Genomic DNA, 17,293 nt, shown 5'->3' with positions numbered 1-17,293 from the left:
TCGAAATGAGTTGAAAGAAAATTTACCCTAATAACATACAAAGGTAGCTTGCTTACATTAGTGACTCTTCTGAATCTGAAAACACTGAATCCACATTAGAAGAAAGCAGCGAAGAGGAGACAGACAATGAAGTCATTCCACCCGATCACAATGATTTGTTTGATGATGAAATCCAACAAGTGGTTGAAAAAGTATTCTACAGATTACTGATGATCTCGATTGTTAATGCCCATGTTGCTCATCAAGACTTAACTGAACGAAGACGTCTCTTATTACCATTACTCGTTGCTGAAAATCTCCTGACATTTGGAAATGCAAACAAGGAAGTCAATAAGCAAAGGCCCTCTTCCTCCAAAACTATATCATCGTCATCATCAACACTTTGTAATGTTGGAAACCATTTCCCAATTGAGGGAAAAACGCACAGAAGATGTGCATCGTGCGCAAAAATGAAGAAAGAGGCACCAGTGGCGTACGCAAGGGAGGGGCTTAGGGGTTTAAACACCCCCTTGAGCTCAGACAAAATGGCAAAAATGAAAATTTTAGTAGAAATTATGCGGGCTATTATTTTTTAAGTCTATATATTTTTATTTGCCTTATGCCTACTTTTTTTCCTCACGGTATTTCTCAGAATACTGAAAAAACATTTACTATAATAGGGTTGTACTTTTGAAACCAAATTCACGTGATACTGTTACGGACTGGTTCCTTTCTGTCCTGCCAGTATAGTTTTCGAGACTGGCTGTCATTCGCGAGGTCTTTACGCGATGATTCTGGAATCCTAGACGTTCTGTCGTCTTTGAGACAATTCGAGAATTTTGGAGATGCGGTGAAAAATTATATAAAAGGGGGAACGGAGTACAGTGGAGTTAGTTAGTCAGACTAAGAGTTATCTCTGCCGCTTGTCTTTCGGAGCTTGTCGCTAAATCTGTTTTGATTTATCTCAACAAAAAGTTCATTCAATCGCCGAACCCGTCGTCGCCACTATTTCGACTAGTGAAGAAATCAGTAACAATACCATTGGAGATACTGTGCTCGTTGAAGTTATTCATTCCAGCTCGAAACTTTGAGATCGTAGCATAGCGGATATTTCTGTGCCAATATATATATATATTTGCTGTTCTTGGATCTTTAGGATTTAACAATTTTTAACGCAAGAATTTAGCAATTTTTAATTATTTTGAGAAAAAATCACGATCTGAAATTAGTGAGGTGACAGCATCTAGTACCAATGTAAGTTTTTCTGTTGTACGGAAATGTGATACTTCCGTTGAAGAAAACGTTTCTAGCATAACAAAATCTGATAAATGTGAAAGTGGCCCTCAAAGTGTTACTTCACACCCATATGACTTTTTTCAGAAGATATTGCATTATGTTCTTAAATTTAAAAAATCAAAACAAAATTTAACTAAACAATGTTGTCTAAATAAAAAGTTAAAATTATCTAGCTGTCTAAATTAGGGAAATACATAATAGTGCTTTATTACATATTCGAATTTCTTTTAGTAGTTCCAGAAAAAATTCTGCGTACGCCACTGAGAGGCACCTCTTGCAACGTAGCAGTGTTTCCAGCCTCCACACGGTTTTTTTAAAGGTAGTCCGATCACTGTGAAGGTTATCCACTTTCCGAACGAGTCACTTAATACAAAATCTAGTTAAAATAAGAAAGTGGTAGCAAATATATAACTAAAAATATGTTTTATTTATGAATATTATTGCTTTGCCTTATTCACTTGTCAACCACTACAGATTCAATTCTCAAATATATATGATAAATTTCTCTCAATTACTTTTATGAAAGGTTTTGGGTTCTTGCGCACAACTGGTTCACTTTTTAAATAGTCTACGTGGACTATACTTATAAACGATCGTGTGGAGGCTTTTTGATGTAGGAGGTGATGTTCCAGCCCTACCACACCCTCAATAAACCCAGACTTTAGATACTGTTGTTCCTCCATTACTTTAAATTTTTTAGTGTTCTTATTTTACAATTGTTAATTCCGAAAAGTATTTATAAATAAATATGTTAACGCAAATGTACATGAAAATGTTAATAAAAAAAAACGTTACCTAAAATAATTATCAAAATATTAGGTAAAATGTTAATAAAAATGAGTTATTGACTCTAGAATTCTGGCCGGGACATACCCTGTCCCGGGGTTTAGATGCTTTGGGTTTACGGCGGGACATATGCTGTCCCATCAATGAAATCATTGTTGTTGATGGTGCGCTGTTTTGAGGACGTTTATGCGTCTCCAAGACCTTCAACATTTTAGGCATAAAAGTTAGTTTATCCAATAATCGCTTGAAAGAGAAATAACTGATCCTGGCAATGGGGTGCACCAGGACTGATTTTTCGCCGTATTGAAAGGGTTGAAAGTGGTCGTTGTAAAAAGGTGGTCTTTCCTGGAGATTTCATTGTAACTACAGTGAAACCCCGCTATAGTGAACCTTCAAGGGACCGAAATTTCGGTTCACTATAACCGGGTGTTCACTATATCCGTTACGCAGATAATTTACCTAATGGTTCCCAAACTCCTCCCTTTTATTGCACATTATTCAAATAAATGTCTGAAAAATATTATGTAGCAGCAAAAAATGTGTTATTTTTCATTACTTTTCGTCTTGTGTACAAATAAATTAGTAATCTTTAGCTGATGAGCAATCCTCAACATCAGTTATGGAAACACTTCCCGACTTTCAGATAATTTTTCCAGAATTTCTGTTATTCCGTTTTTTAAACCTGTCTAACCAGCCATTCGAGCACATGAAAGTAGTCTCATAAAAACAATTAGCAAATTCAACCATATTTTTTCAGATACAGGAAAATTGCGGCTTCTTCGAATGGTGAACCACTTCAGTAATGCTTCTTCATCATCCTTGTGATCTGCTTTTCTCAACTTATTCTGCCATCTAAATTTTTTTCATGAGCAGAAATTATTAATTGCCTACTTTTCCATATGTTACAAGCTTCAGATTTGGATAGTTTATAATCCCTGAAAATATCAAAAAAAATGAAGAAAAAAATCAGTCGACGACAGAAAAAGTTTATTATATCCAACTTCTTCACTTTTTTGGTTCACTATATCCACAAAAAATGACATTATGCGTGTATAGCAAGGCAAGGGATCGAACATTTGGTTCACTATAACCGGGAGTTCACTATAAACCATGTTCACTATAGCGGGGTTTGACTGTATTTATTTTTTAAACAAAGAAGAGTAGCGGCAATCACTTTTAATTTACAACTTTTAAGGAGAAAAAATACCGAAACGAAGTAGCTTTATATCTTTTCTTGGTAAACAACAGCCATGTTTAAAAATTCTCTCAATCTTTTCACTCAAATAGTAGCGTAAACTTTTCCTCTAAGTGATAATTGTGTGTAAAAAGCATGTTTTGGCCTTTTCGGTAACATGTAGGGAACGACAGTGCTGACGTAAAATATCCACATTGGTAGACGGATCATGGGTTAGAGTCCCCTTGCCGTCAGGTTAACTGTGGGAGGTTATCGTGGTTTTCCTCTCCATGTAAAGCAAACTCGAATTAATATCATCAAAATGTCCTCCAAGCAGGCAAAATGTCTCACAGTATTTGATCCCAGAGCTCCCTTGTCTTCTGGATTAGATTCAAAATTACAAGGCTACGGAGTTAAACATTGGTAGCCGTAAACTCAAATTTGAATTGGCTATCCAACGACGGTTGTTAAAAAATAAGAGAGAGAACTTTTTGGATTACTGTAAAAAAAGGCGTAATTTTTCGAGGACAGAATTTTTTGGTAGATCTAATAACAGAGGTATTCTTTTTTCTTCTCTAGCCTCATGTCCACACAAGCCCCCGTCCCATATTAAAAAAAAAAAAACCTTCATAGCCATCATTTGACTAGATTTTTTTTTTTGTAAAATGAAATTTATTCACTGCATAAAGTCAGGAACTAGATTAAAAATGACATGATGGAGAAAAAAAATTAACAATGCTCCATGCTGTTATACTGTTTTTCAACGTGTCATTTTTCTAATTTTTTGAATTCCTTTTTCTCTAAAAATATCAACGCATAAAACTGAACTAACGATATTTCCTATTATTAATTAAATTTTTGAAGCTTATTTTTTAATTAACGAAGAATATTTAGGAAGTTGGAAAGTAAAACTTTTCAGCATGCGACAAGATTCAACGGAAAAAAACCGAGGAGAGAAGAAAATGAAGAAAAAAAATGCTGTCAACAAGTGAAATTTAATTGAAAAATGTTGGCACTTTTCATCTCATAAAACAATAACATATTCACTTTCTTAATATTAAAGTTATTGTTTAAAGACTGAGATGACTTATTAAAAATAAATAAACATTCCTTTACAGAAATTCAACAAAGAATAATGTGTAAAAGGAAAAACTTATAGTTTTTATTCATATATTTAATCGAAGATTATTTTTTTTAAAGTTGCTAATTTTAATTTATAATAATATTTTGATTTTCTTAAGTCACCACAATTTGCATATGTTTCGCCCATAACAACCTTGTTATGACCACAGATTTATAAAATGAATAAAAAGTGATAGAATTATTTTTAGGTTATTCATTGCGTTAGAGGTGTGGTGATTATAAAAATGTCAGGAATTTACTGATTTTTACATTCTGATTTTACAGAGATTTTCATGGTAGAAAAACTCGATTTTTTTCTCTAACTTTGACACAGTATGACAGCAAAAATGTCCCATGGAAAAGAAATTTATATTCATCCCCGCCAACTTTAACTCTTTCGGAGAATGGATTTTCCAAATGATAGTAAAACAATGACCAAAATACAGTTTACTTAAAAATATATTTATGTAGGGTTGTTACCACTGTCCCATAAATTATTATGCTTTTTATACATTCGTTATAATCATTTATATGTAGTGGTGGATAAAGTTATTTATAATTATTATTGAAATTAAATAAGTTTAATATGAGTTTCCTTACAATTTTATACGTGGAAGAAATTTTTTTTAGTAAAAACGAAAAGCGAACAAAACGTAAAAACGAACGAATTTTGTACGTAAAGCAAAATTTCAATTATCTACCCATCTATATATTAATGTATTTAAACTTAAATATTGTGTATTTACGTTTATCATCGCTTATTATTTTATATTTATTTTTATGTATACACAATCAAGCATCATCTCTGATGATATTCACTCTGATGATAATAACGCTCCATCATCTGAGCCACCACGGCAACCCTTATATGGGGGTGATGAATCTGAATTTGATGAAGGGGGGGGGGAAAGAAGAAAGAAAGAAAAAAAACGTTTTTCGGCTGTTCATCAGAAAAAGTGTGTCCTTTGGTCCAAACAAACCTATTCCCTCACGATTACAGTTAACTGTTGTACAGATTTTAAGAGATTTCTTTGCGATATTACCAAAGCACTTTACAGAATGAAAATTCGATCAACCGCTCAAATGTTATAAGGATAATATGCTTTTTTCCAGCTGATTTTACACATTAGATGCCGAATTTATTCTAAAGAGTAAAAAAAGCTTTTAATTTCTTGCTCTTTATAACAGATTCGACACTACAGTTGCAACTTTTAATATATCTGAAATAGAAAACAGGCATTAAAAATAATTATGCAGGGAAGCCACAAGCTACTGAAAATGCAAGAAGTGGTAGAGGCACAATGCAATATAATTTTTTCTAAATTTATTTAAGTATTCAATCGTAACTGCCATCGTGACTATTCCATTATGAAGGATTCATACACTATCTGGCCATTAATGACCGGACATCCCTCATTTTGGATACATGAGGTGCTAGTATCAAGTCAGTTGGGCGTAGGGCCGCCACGTGCCCAAATCACAGCTTTAACCCTTCTAGGAAGGCTATCCACTAGGTGTTGGTACACGGCGGCAGGTATTGCCCGCCATTCCTCCTGTAACATGGCGAAGAGTGAGTGGTGGTTTTGGGACATTGTGGTCTGGCCCTCAACCGGCGCTTCAACTCATCCGAGAGATGCTCAATTGGATTGATGTCGGGACTTTGGGATGGCCAGTCAAGCTCTTGCACCTCCAATTCATCAAACCAGTCCGTGATGGCATGTGCTTTATGAATGGCAGCGTTATCGTGTTGAAACACAAACGGGCCATTACCGAACTGTTGCAACAGGGTGGGAAGCGCCGAATTGACCAGGATGTTTCTATACCCTTCTGCGTTCAGGGTTCCACGCACTAACACCAAGGCTCCAAGGCCAAACCATGAGAAACAGGACCAAACCATAATTCCTCCACCGCCGAACTTCACAGTGGGGACAATGCACTCCGGTAGGTACCATTTTCCGGGCATTCGCCAGGTCCACACTCGTTCATCAGAGTGCCACAACATGTAGCGTGACTCATCACTCCACATAACGCTTTTCCATTGCTCTACTGTCCAATGGCGACGTGCTCTGCACCACTGAAATCGGTGGCGGGCGTTTGATGGAGAGATGTTTGGCTTATGTGCTGCTGCTCGTCCATGGAATCCTTGTGCAATCATCTCCCGACGAATGGTACGTGCACTGGCAACACTGCCAGATGCAGCCCTGAAGTTGGTAGCGACAGTGTCCAACGACATTTGTCGGTTTGCCTTCACTACACGTAGAAGAGATCGTCGATCCCTGTCGGACATTATTTTGGGCTTACCGGGTCGGGACTGCTGTTTTATCACTCCCTCTCATTCCCATTTCAACACGACGTCACCAATTGTTGACTGTGGTACCTGAAACTTGTCGGAGATGGCACGTATGGAATGACCAAATCGGTGGGCGCCTATGATCATGCCCCTTTCCGCCTCATTTAGCACTCGTCGTCCACTCATTTTCACTGTTAACGCTCGTATGGCCGTCGCCTGCTTGCGTGTGGTCTTTCCCCCACCCCAGGTCCCGTATTTATTCCGCCAGGACGAGTCCACCATCCGTTCAAGGGGTGTCCGGTCATTAATGGCTAGATAGTGTATATAAAGCAAAAATATTCTTTGCAATAGCATTTAAGAGGAAATTGTAGAAAAATTACAAATTTTAATCTTTTTAATAGATTTTTTATTTTAATCACCACTTTTAAGTCGCCTGAGGCATCCCTGCTAATGATTCGGAAAGAAATCAACAAAATTCAAGGTTTCTGTTAGAGAGAACACTTACGTCTGTTTAATGATAAGTCTAAGTTGAATTATATTATAATTACCATTAAGAGAAGATTGCTAATTTTGCAGGGTTTTTTTTATATGTTAGGAATAAATAGATACATTACTAAACTTAAAATTGCTCTGGTTATTCAGTGCCAGTCCTCGTGCACTCTGACAGATTCATCAGATCTGAAATGACTCAGATAAGATAATGATATGCATACCTGCCAACTTTTAATCCCTTCCATTATCATTTTTCCCAGTGGTATTAAAATGGAATTCAAACTTCAATTTTAAGCAAACAAATACGTTGTATTTGAGAAAACTTAGGTTAATAACCATGATAGTAACTCATATTAATATATGTGCTTAATTTTTGTAAGAATAGTAGTGATCAAAATCATCTAAAAATTAAGTTTATTAAAGGAAAAATGGTATATACTTATTACCACTTTAAATATGAAAATAAAATCTTCCGGAAAATCCGGAAGAGTTGGTAGGTATGGATTTGGCATACAGCAGGGGTGATGTTCAGCAGGTTCATATGATACATAGAATTTTTGATGTGTAGTGGTGTAAAATTTATTTAAAATGAAAAATACTAAACCAAAAATAACTTGAATTTCGATACCACTAGAAAATACTTTTTTTATAAAGCCGAGCAAATTGGCATCTCTGTTAGTATATGGAAGGTGCAAACATTAATATCGAAAGAACAATGACAGTAACTACTCCACTTTCTGGAACAGTTTTAATAAAGTGGTAGCAAATTATATAGCAAAACGGGTTAAAGAAAGATAGTTACGCCTACATTTTATTAGAGTAACCAGAAAATAGATGCTTTAAAGTTGCATTTTAAATGATGCTTATAATTTTTGATATTTAGTGGTGAAAAAATTTTTAAAATGAAAAATGCTAAACTAAAAGTAGCTTAAATTTCGCTACCACTATAAAGTACTATTTTACAAAGCGGAGCAAGTTGGCATCTCTGCTATATAAGTGCATGGACGGTGGACTCACTTTCCCTGTCACAGCTGTAGTTCTCTTGCCAATACCAGCTTGGTGAAACAAAGTGAATTTAAGGTAGAGAGTGCATTTCCTGTTTTACAACTCATGACTAGGACTGGGCTATAAATCGATGTATCGAGACATATCGATTTAACGCNTCCATTATGATTTTTCCCAGTGGTATTAAAAAGGAATCAAAATTTCAATTTTAAGAAAAAAAAATACGTTGTTTTTGAATAAGCTTAAGCTGACTACACTGATAATAACGCATAACAATATATACGCTTAATTTTTTTAGAGCTTAATTTTTTAAATTTTTTTCTTAATTTTTTCAATATATACGCTTAATTTTTTAGGTGATCAAAATCATTTAAAAATTAGGTTTATAAAAGAAAAATAAGCATATATTTACTACCACTTTATATTTGAAAATAAAATTTTACGCCAAATGCGTAAAAGTTGGCAGTTATGTAAAATGCTTTAAAGTTGCATTTTATATGATGCTTATAATGTTTGATATTTAGTGGTGAAAAAATTATAAAAATGAAAAATGCTAAACTAAAAGTAGCTTAAATTTCGCTACGACTATAAAATACTATTTTACAAAGCGGAGCAAGTTGGCATCTTTGCTATATAAGTGCATGGACGGTGGACTCACTTTCCCACACCTGCCAACTTTTAATCCCTTCCATTATCATTTTTCCTAGTGGTATTAAAATGGAATTGAAACTTCAATTTTAAGCAAACAAATACGTTGTATATGAGCAAACTTAAATTGACAACCATGATAGTAACGCATATTAGTATATGTGCTTAATTTTTATAAGAATAGTGGTGATCAAAATCATTTAAAAATTAAGTTTATAAAAGAAAGAATAGTATATATTTACTACCACTTTAAATATGAAAACAAAATCTTCCGGAAAATCCAGAAAAGTTGGCAGGTATGTTTTCCCTGTCACAGCTTCTGGTGGGATGCTTGCTCCGCGGATACACCCGTCTATTGCAGTTCTCTTGCCAATACCAGCTTGGTGAAACAAAGTGAATTTCCTGTTTTACAACTCATGACCAAAAATACGAATTCATACACACACGTCAAAGCCTTTGATGTATCATCGTGTTGTCGATTCTTCAATTTGATGTAGGTTCATAAGTCTCATTGCGCACACACGCCTGGAAATGTATGTAATTCTAATAAAAATAATTTATGCTTATTTACTAATTTTTCTATACTAAGTGCTACAATGTATAGACTAATTGTAAATGCTTTGTTGGATTACGAATATAAAAACGACGAATCTATATCTTTTACGAGTGTATTGATTAATGAATATAATATTTATTTAGGGTCTGAAGAAATTTATAACGAGTTGAAACGTATAGTATTCGTCTAAAATAAATTAAAGACGTAATGAGATTGAATTAAATTTGAATTTACTTTTATGATGTTTTTGTTTATGCAAAATACAGTTAATGGAAACACTTCTATACTGGTGTCTAGGTAAACTATATTTCTTTTAGCAGCCAATGTTTTGAAAGATTTTATCTGGCAAAACTGTTGGCACAACTTGAGAGATTATACTTTAATCCAGGGATGGGGAAACTACGGCCCGCGGGCCAACTGTGGCCCGCCGGAGGATTTTATCCGGCCCGCGGATAGAATTTTTATTTGCCGATCAGCGGCAAATATAAACGATATACATCCATTTTATTGTCGACTATGTTTAAAATTATTTCTGTTTTTCCTTTATTAACAAAGTACTGATGACATTTTTACTTTCTCTATTTTTGTTCTACAAAACATAAATTGATGGAAATAGTTAGTACAGACAGCTTCAATTGGTAAAATGTTGAAAGCAGAAGTTCTTTATAGAATAGCCGTAGATTGGCTCCAACTAGCGTTTGTCTTTCTCGAGGAGCTGACTTATGGAATCTAATATAGGTAAATTGTACTTCACATTTGGCAGACTGCGCATTTTACGCTCCAAAGAGCGGACAATCTAACAATCATCTGAAGCAGTTGTTTCTAAATATGCCTAAGTTTGACAAATCATTACCAAAAGCTAGTTTCCAAAATTTAAAATTTCACGCCCAGAAAATCAGTGCTATGTTAGCTTAATCTTATATACGTGAACAAGAGTTTTCAATTATGAACCTTAGAAAAAATTATTTCAGAAGTAGACTAACAGAAAAGGATTTAGCCTTGTTCCTTAAAATAAGCACATCTCACTTCGAACCTTAATATAAGGAACTTTTAGAAATGAAATCGCAATTTCCTTCATCCCACTAAATATTTAAATTAAAACTTGTATATCGCTTTTTTTTTCTTTCTTAAATTTTGAAGATCTTACTTGGCCCACCAAACATATTTTTTCTTGATTTTTGGCCCTCGACCAAAAAAGTTTGCCCATCCCTGCTTTAATCTTTTAGAAATGGTGTCCCTTTCACACATGCAAAATTTGCATTGATCAGTATGGATCAACGATAGACATTTTACATTGATTTATGAAATTTGACATGAGAGTAATAAAATTGCGAGCATTTTTCCTTTTTTTACACTAATATAACTCTAAAAGCAATTTAATCTAAATATTGCAATCTCTATAGATTATTTCTGAATTTCCCGAAATTAAATCTTCCAAAAGGTTATTAACTCCTCGCCTCCATTTGGCCAATCCGAATTATGCACGGGCAAATATGAAACCATATCTAAAAGCTTCAGACAAGATTTCTGAAATTGTTTCAACAGTTTTGCCATGTAAAATCTTTTCTTCATAAACATACTGCTAAAAGAAAGATTGTTTACGTAGAGTTAGTGAAGTGTTTCCTTAATTTTGTCTTACACTTGTAGTAGGGGAGAGTGGGGTCAATTGTAACAGGGTACGATTGTAACCGAGCAAAAATTTCGAGTGTCGGGTTCTGAATTTGGTTCCTAGGTGGTGCACAAGGTGTATTTAATAAATCTACATGTACACCCCTGATGGCAATCATTTTTATGTACTTTTGAAAGAGTTAGATCACAAAAGATATTTTCACGCCACGCAAGTACTTTTTTTGATATTAGAATATTATATTGTAACAAAGTAATTTTGTTTAAACAAATAAAAATTAGTAACCGAATATGTAAGTGGACACCTTAATTAACATTTCAATAAAAAAAAAATTAGTTTTGCTAATTAACTAGCATTGTTTTTAACAAATGAAGCTGAAATGGCGTCTTGGGGACAATTGTAACAATAAGTAAAGGGACGATTGTAACAGCTGAAAATAAATAATCTTATGTTTACAAACCATTACTTAACTCTTTAAGAACCACCAATAGTTTCCTATATCATTTATATTATGTTGCATGTGCATTATTTTATTTGTCACCTTTCACAGCATAAATTAAAATTTTTAACCCCTTAAAGTTAAAAGTTTAACCCTTTAGGTCTCTGCTCATTATTATTTTTACTCCTAAAATATCACTACTATTTTGATCAATAAAAAAATATATCACAACTATGATAATATGTATAATTAACTATGTTTTAGTTGAATTTATGAACTGTTACAATTGACCCCGTAAGTGGGGACAATTGTAACAAGTGCACGACTGTCAAAAATTGTTAATAACTAATATAATAACATTTAAAATAAGGTATTTATTTTTTTTTCTAGTAGAGGATAGTCTACTTTACTCGTCTGTCAATTAATACTAATAATATATTGGATTTTTTGTTAGTTAAAAATAGTTAAGTAAAAAATGTTACAATTGACCCCACTCTCCCCTACTCAGTATGTCGCTAAAATCACATGACGATCGTGTGCTTAATCGATCGTAATTTTAGCTATTCAATCGAGATTTTAACTATAACATAAATAGCTATGGCTATAAACAGGAAAGTCTTAGCAACGGAAAATGATTAAAGTAGGTAGGCAGGCACTGGAAATATTCCAAAAATATTGCATATCCATCAACAAAAACTCGGACATTTTACAGAGATGCCAAGTACTTAACTTTCGGCAAAATGTTTTAAGAAATGGCATTAATTCATAAAAGTTAAAGCATTAAAATCTAAAACTTGCAGAAATCTACATAATTTCAAAGACTATTTGAAAAATTACGCAGCCTCACTATTAACTAAGTGGAATATAACTTTAATATATTAGTGTGCATTGGCGAAAAAATTCAGTTCCCTTTTTATTTACTAAACCCAGAATCAAGTATTGAAACATAACTTTTGCCACCACTGGAAAAATATTATCCACAAAGAGGAGCATCTTTTCATCGAGTAAAGCTGATAAACTTGCACAAAGTTCTTCACTTGTAACTGTAACGATGTTCTGACAGTCTAGGAATCTTTCTGCCTTGTCTTTCCTTACATTTTCAGAAATACCAACTTGCACCGGACAACGGGTATATATATTTTAAATTTAGAGTCTTTTAATGAATGATTTTTGTTTTAATAAATTCAATATATAGGGTTTTTACTCACCTCTAAATAACTGAAATGCTTTTGTGATTCGTCAGTTTGTTACTGTTAAACCACCTTGAAGGATTTTTAAAATTAATAAAATCTACCTAAAGTCTAAAAATTTTAGTTTGTAGTTCCCATTTCTTAAAATATTTTATGGAATCCGGAGCAGCTGGCATCTCTGCATTTCACACTCATCTAGCTGCTCCAGGGCTAAAGACTATTCTCTTTACTCCTGTAGCTGTTCAGGGTGACCAAAGTAAAGAAAATTTAAAAAAAATATTTCTTTTACGATGATATTGTGAATTTTAAATACTTTTGATTCACGTCAATTTTTACAATTGGGTATAATATAAAAAAAACACAACTACTTCCACTTAGTAGGAATAATATTTACCATGACGCAATGCTAAATTCTATGCCACTATCCACATAAATCAATTATTAATCAAAAATCGAATATCAATTACTTTTCTTTGTAATGCAATAAAATCTGGCGAGCAGCTATTTAAACGATCAAACACTTCGTTTGTTTATTTGTGGCTTGAAGTTAGGCTCGCAGAAAATGCCGTTCATGGGTTAAATTTAGTAGGAATAACACAACCTGTGACGTAGGCTATAGTATACCCAATTCAGTTGATCAATTGTAACACAGGTATTGAATATACAAATATATTTGGTCGATTGATAAAAAATTTCGCTCTTTTTCAACTAGGTTTTTTCTGCTACCCTGCTCTGTTATCAAAATCAGTTTTATTCCCAAAATACTGCACATTATCAAATGAGATAGGCAACTTCGGGATGGGTAGTAGTTCGGAATCAGAATAGTAAAAAATTAAACGCGGTAGCTTAAGTTCGGGCATAGCTAATTTAACAGACTTATTTTTTGCTTTCACCTTAATTCTTACACATCCAATCCCAGTGTGTTAAAATTGTAACTATACAATTTTTAATTAGAACTAAGTAGTGGTGAATTAAATAAAACAAACTATTTTTACACCTCCCACAAATAAACTGCTATAAAAATAATTTGGCTACCAGTTTTATCTTTTTTACCCTGACTATCGACATCCTGAGAATGCATACATGACTCGCCCGTCTCGAAGAGGTTCACTAGTGATTTGACAAAAACTTCTGCTCTGGTTACACACAAATATAAAATTATATTTAATTATTTTTGTCATTAATATTGGATGGAATTAGGTTAACACAGATGCAGACTGCTCCGAATTCGGCAATATATTTTAAAAACGGTCGTGAACCAAAAAGTTAGATTTGTTGATTTTCGTTAACTTTTTAGAAGGCAGCAGCAAAGTGGAGTATCACACAAGCCTTTGATTAGAAGTAGTGGTGAGTAAAAGCCCTATAAATCGAATTTATTAAACCAAGAATCAGACATATAAAAGACTACCACTCCAAAATATTTATCTGGTGTCTGGAGCAAGTTGACCGCTATGTAGGTATTTAAGGCAATAAATAAACACAGAAAGATAAGTATCCGTTTCCAGACATAACATTTGGGATTAATACTGACCTCACAAATTTATAACCACCATTTATAATTGGTTGCTATGTTTTAAATTACATATGAAGGAAATAGTAAGTCTTGAAGTCAATTAAATAATTATACATATATATAATCAATAATTTCAGAATATTAGTGGTAGTAACTTATTCATTCTTTTTTTCTACTTGATGAAAGAACAACAATTTAGTCATGTTTGTGAAAATTGCAACACCAGGAAGGACTTATGCGAGTGAGCTGAAATTTTCAGGAAATGCAAAGTAAAGCATAATATGCAAATGATTAGAATTTCAGATCCGCAGCGCATGCGTATGCTGAGCAGCGCCCTCTAAACGGCGGATGGATCCAAATAAATAGACGGCTGTAGCGAGGCGTGTATGGTTATCTGCTAGTGGTAAACGTTAGCTCAGATGTTACTTATGCCTCTTCGACGAAAGAGAGCGAGATTTCAACAACTTACGGAGTTTGAAAGGGGGAGAACCATCGGCCTTCGTGAAGCTGGATTGTCTTATCGTGCAGTAGCCGCTCGTGTGCAGCGTAACAGCAGCACAGTGATGAGTGTTGGGAAGCAGTGGCCGGACGAGTGTTAGACAACTCGGAAATCCGGGAGTGGACCCCGAAATGTCACGTCAGCTCGCGATGATAGACACCTGGTCCGCATGGCGCTGACAGGTCGTACGGCTCCCTCTAGACAACTGGCAGCACAGTGGTCAATAGCTACAGGTGTTTCATTGTGTGCTTCATCAATTCGTAGACGTCAATTGCAGCGTGGACTGCGCGCAAGGACTCCTTTATACAGGATCACCATCACGCTAAACCATAGCCGCCTGCGACTACAGTGGGTCAATTAGCATAGGGACTGGCATGCTGATTGGCAGCGTGTCGTGTTTTCTGACGAATCCCGCTTTAATTTATGGTAACATGATGGCCGCATTCGTGTCAGACGCTATGCCTGTGAACGCCGCCTTCCGGAGTGCATTATCAAACGCCACAGTGGACGAACACCCGGAGTTATGGTCTGGGGTGCCATAGCATATCATGGACGATCTCAATTGCTACGAATTGTGGGTAATCTGAACAACAACCGGTACATCAGTGAAGTTTTACAGCCCCAAGCTGTTCCCTTCCTTCAAGCCTTGCCAGGCGCTGTATTTCAACAAGACAATGCCCGCCCTCATATTGCTAGGACTGTTCAATCCTTCCTTGCATTGCGGCAGGTACAGCTTCTTCCTTGGCCTGCGTATTCCCCAGATACGTCACCGATTGAACATGTGTGTCATTTCGTTGGTCGGTGCCTCGCTCGTGATCCTCGTCCTGTTGCTTCTACAGACGAACTTTGGGTACGCATACAAACTATATGGAATGCTCTTCCTCAGACAGACATTCAAAATTTGCTTGACTCCATGCCACGTCGTGTAGCAGCGCTTATTGCGGTGCGTGGTGGCTACACAAAATACTGATTTCGATCTCTTGTTATTGTTTGTTTGCTTTGAAAGTTTAATCATTTATTTGTACCACTGCCACTCAACTGTGTAGTAAATTTCATTCAATTATGACGATTCCTTCATGGTGTTGCAATTTTCACAAACATGCGTTTACTTTTCATGTCACGGTAAAGAAAACTTACATATGTGTCACCATACGCATTTACTTTCTTATATTTTGTTTCTATGAAATGAAATGTTCTCCAACGTTGAACATTGCTTCAAATTTTAATCAGATAACCAAGTAAGTGTTAGATGGAATCTTCAATTAACTCTTTTTGTAGAAAGTATGATGTTTTACCCCAAAAAACAGAACATGTTTACTAAAATGGTTTTATTTTGAATTTTTCTTTAAAAAACTAAACAAAAATTTTTGCTAAAAAGGAGAAAATTTAATTTTGATTTTATCTTTATATATTTTCTCACTAACTTCCACTGCCTGGGATGAAATTTTTTGTTGTTGTTAGTAGTAAAAACTTGTTTTTGGTAGCCGTACATCAACCTGCTCACTACCAGGTTTATACGAATCATTCTAACTTTCATTGTTAATGCACAGTGCTCAAAATAAAACTCAAACCTTCCTACATAACTTCTAATCCAATGCTCGACCTTTACGCTCTTGGAGTCAAATATCAAATGTTCGTGAGGGTGAGCTCGAATTGTTAATTAAATTACTGCAGACGATATTTTAAGTTACGAAATCAGACACCAAAACATACTTTCTCTAAATAAACAAACCTTGTTTTCTACGGATTCGGATTTTTGACCCCCATAATATAGGGGGTAGCCGCAATATGGGAAATATGGTTCCCATGCTTTGGTGATGACGGCTTTCCAAAATTTGGACCCCATCATGTTAATTTCACCATTTCTAAGAGATTCAAGCATAATCTTTCAAATCGTATCAACAGTTTTGCCATGTAAAATCTTCCAAAACATTTGCTGCTAAACGAAATATAGTTCGCATATAGTGTTTCCATCCCCTGTATTTTACAAAGAGAAAAACGTCATACAAAATAAATTTCTATTTAATTCAGTTTTAATCAATTCTTATGATTAATTTAGACAAATTCTATAGATTTTAACTCGTTAAAACTCTTGTGACTGTAAATAAACATTATATTCATTAAGCAGTAAATCGTCATCAAAAGAGATAGATTCGTTGTTTTTATAAAGCGTTTAGAAAATGTCTTAATTATAAAAATGAGTATATAAAAATTTACCCTCTTAACAAGTTGAACGCTACAATAATATTTCATGGCTTGCCCATCTGGCCACGGTAAATAACTACAAAACTAAATTTGCAAATATTAGACGGATTTTGCTATTTTTTTGGAAGGTTTATCATGACATATCTGACAAAAGTGGTGAATTATATAAGCCTACGAATTATGTAGAAATAGGGGTGGATAGAAATCTACTATATTGAATTTATTAAACTAAGAATCACAATTGATAAACTACCACTTTAAAATATATATTTTCTGTCCGGAGAAAGTTAGCATCTCTGAATATGTATGGCACCCCCAATCTATAACAGAACTCTTAATCAATAAAACAACTTCTTTAAATAAATTTTGAATAAATTTTCTGCAATTCTATAAAAGAGTGTACATTTTATAGTTCTATATCATGTTATACGCCAGGGGTGGCGAATCTTCATGCACCAACGTGCCATTTTTT

The sequence above is a fragment of the Parasteatoda tepidariorum genome, chromosome 6 (assembly GCF_043381705.1).
Source record: "Parasteatoda tepidariorum isolate YZ-2023 chromosome 6, CAS_Ptep_4.0, whole genome shotgun sequence".
Lineage (NCBI taxonomy): Eukaryota > Metazoa > Arthropoda > Arachnida > Araneae > Theridiidae > Parasteatoda > Parasteatoda tepidariorum.
Note: the sequence above shows the minus strand (reverse complement) of the source record.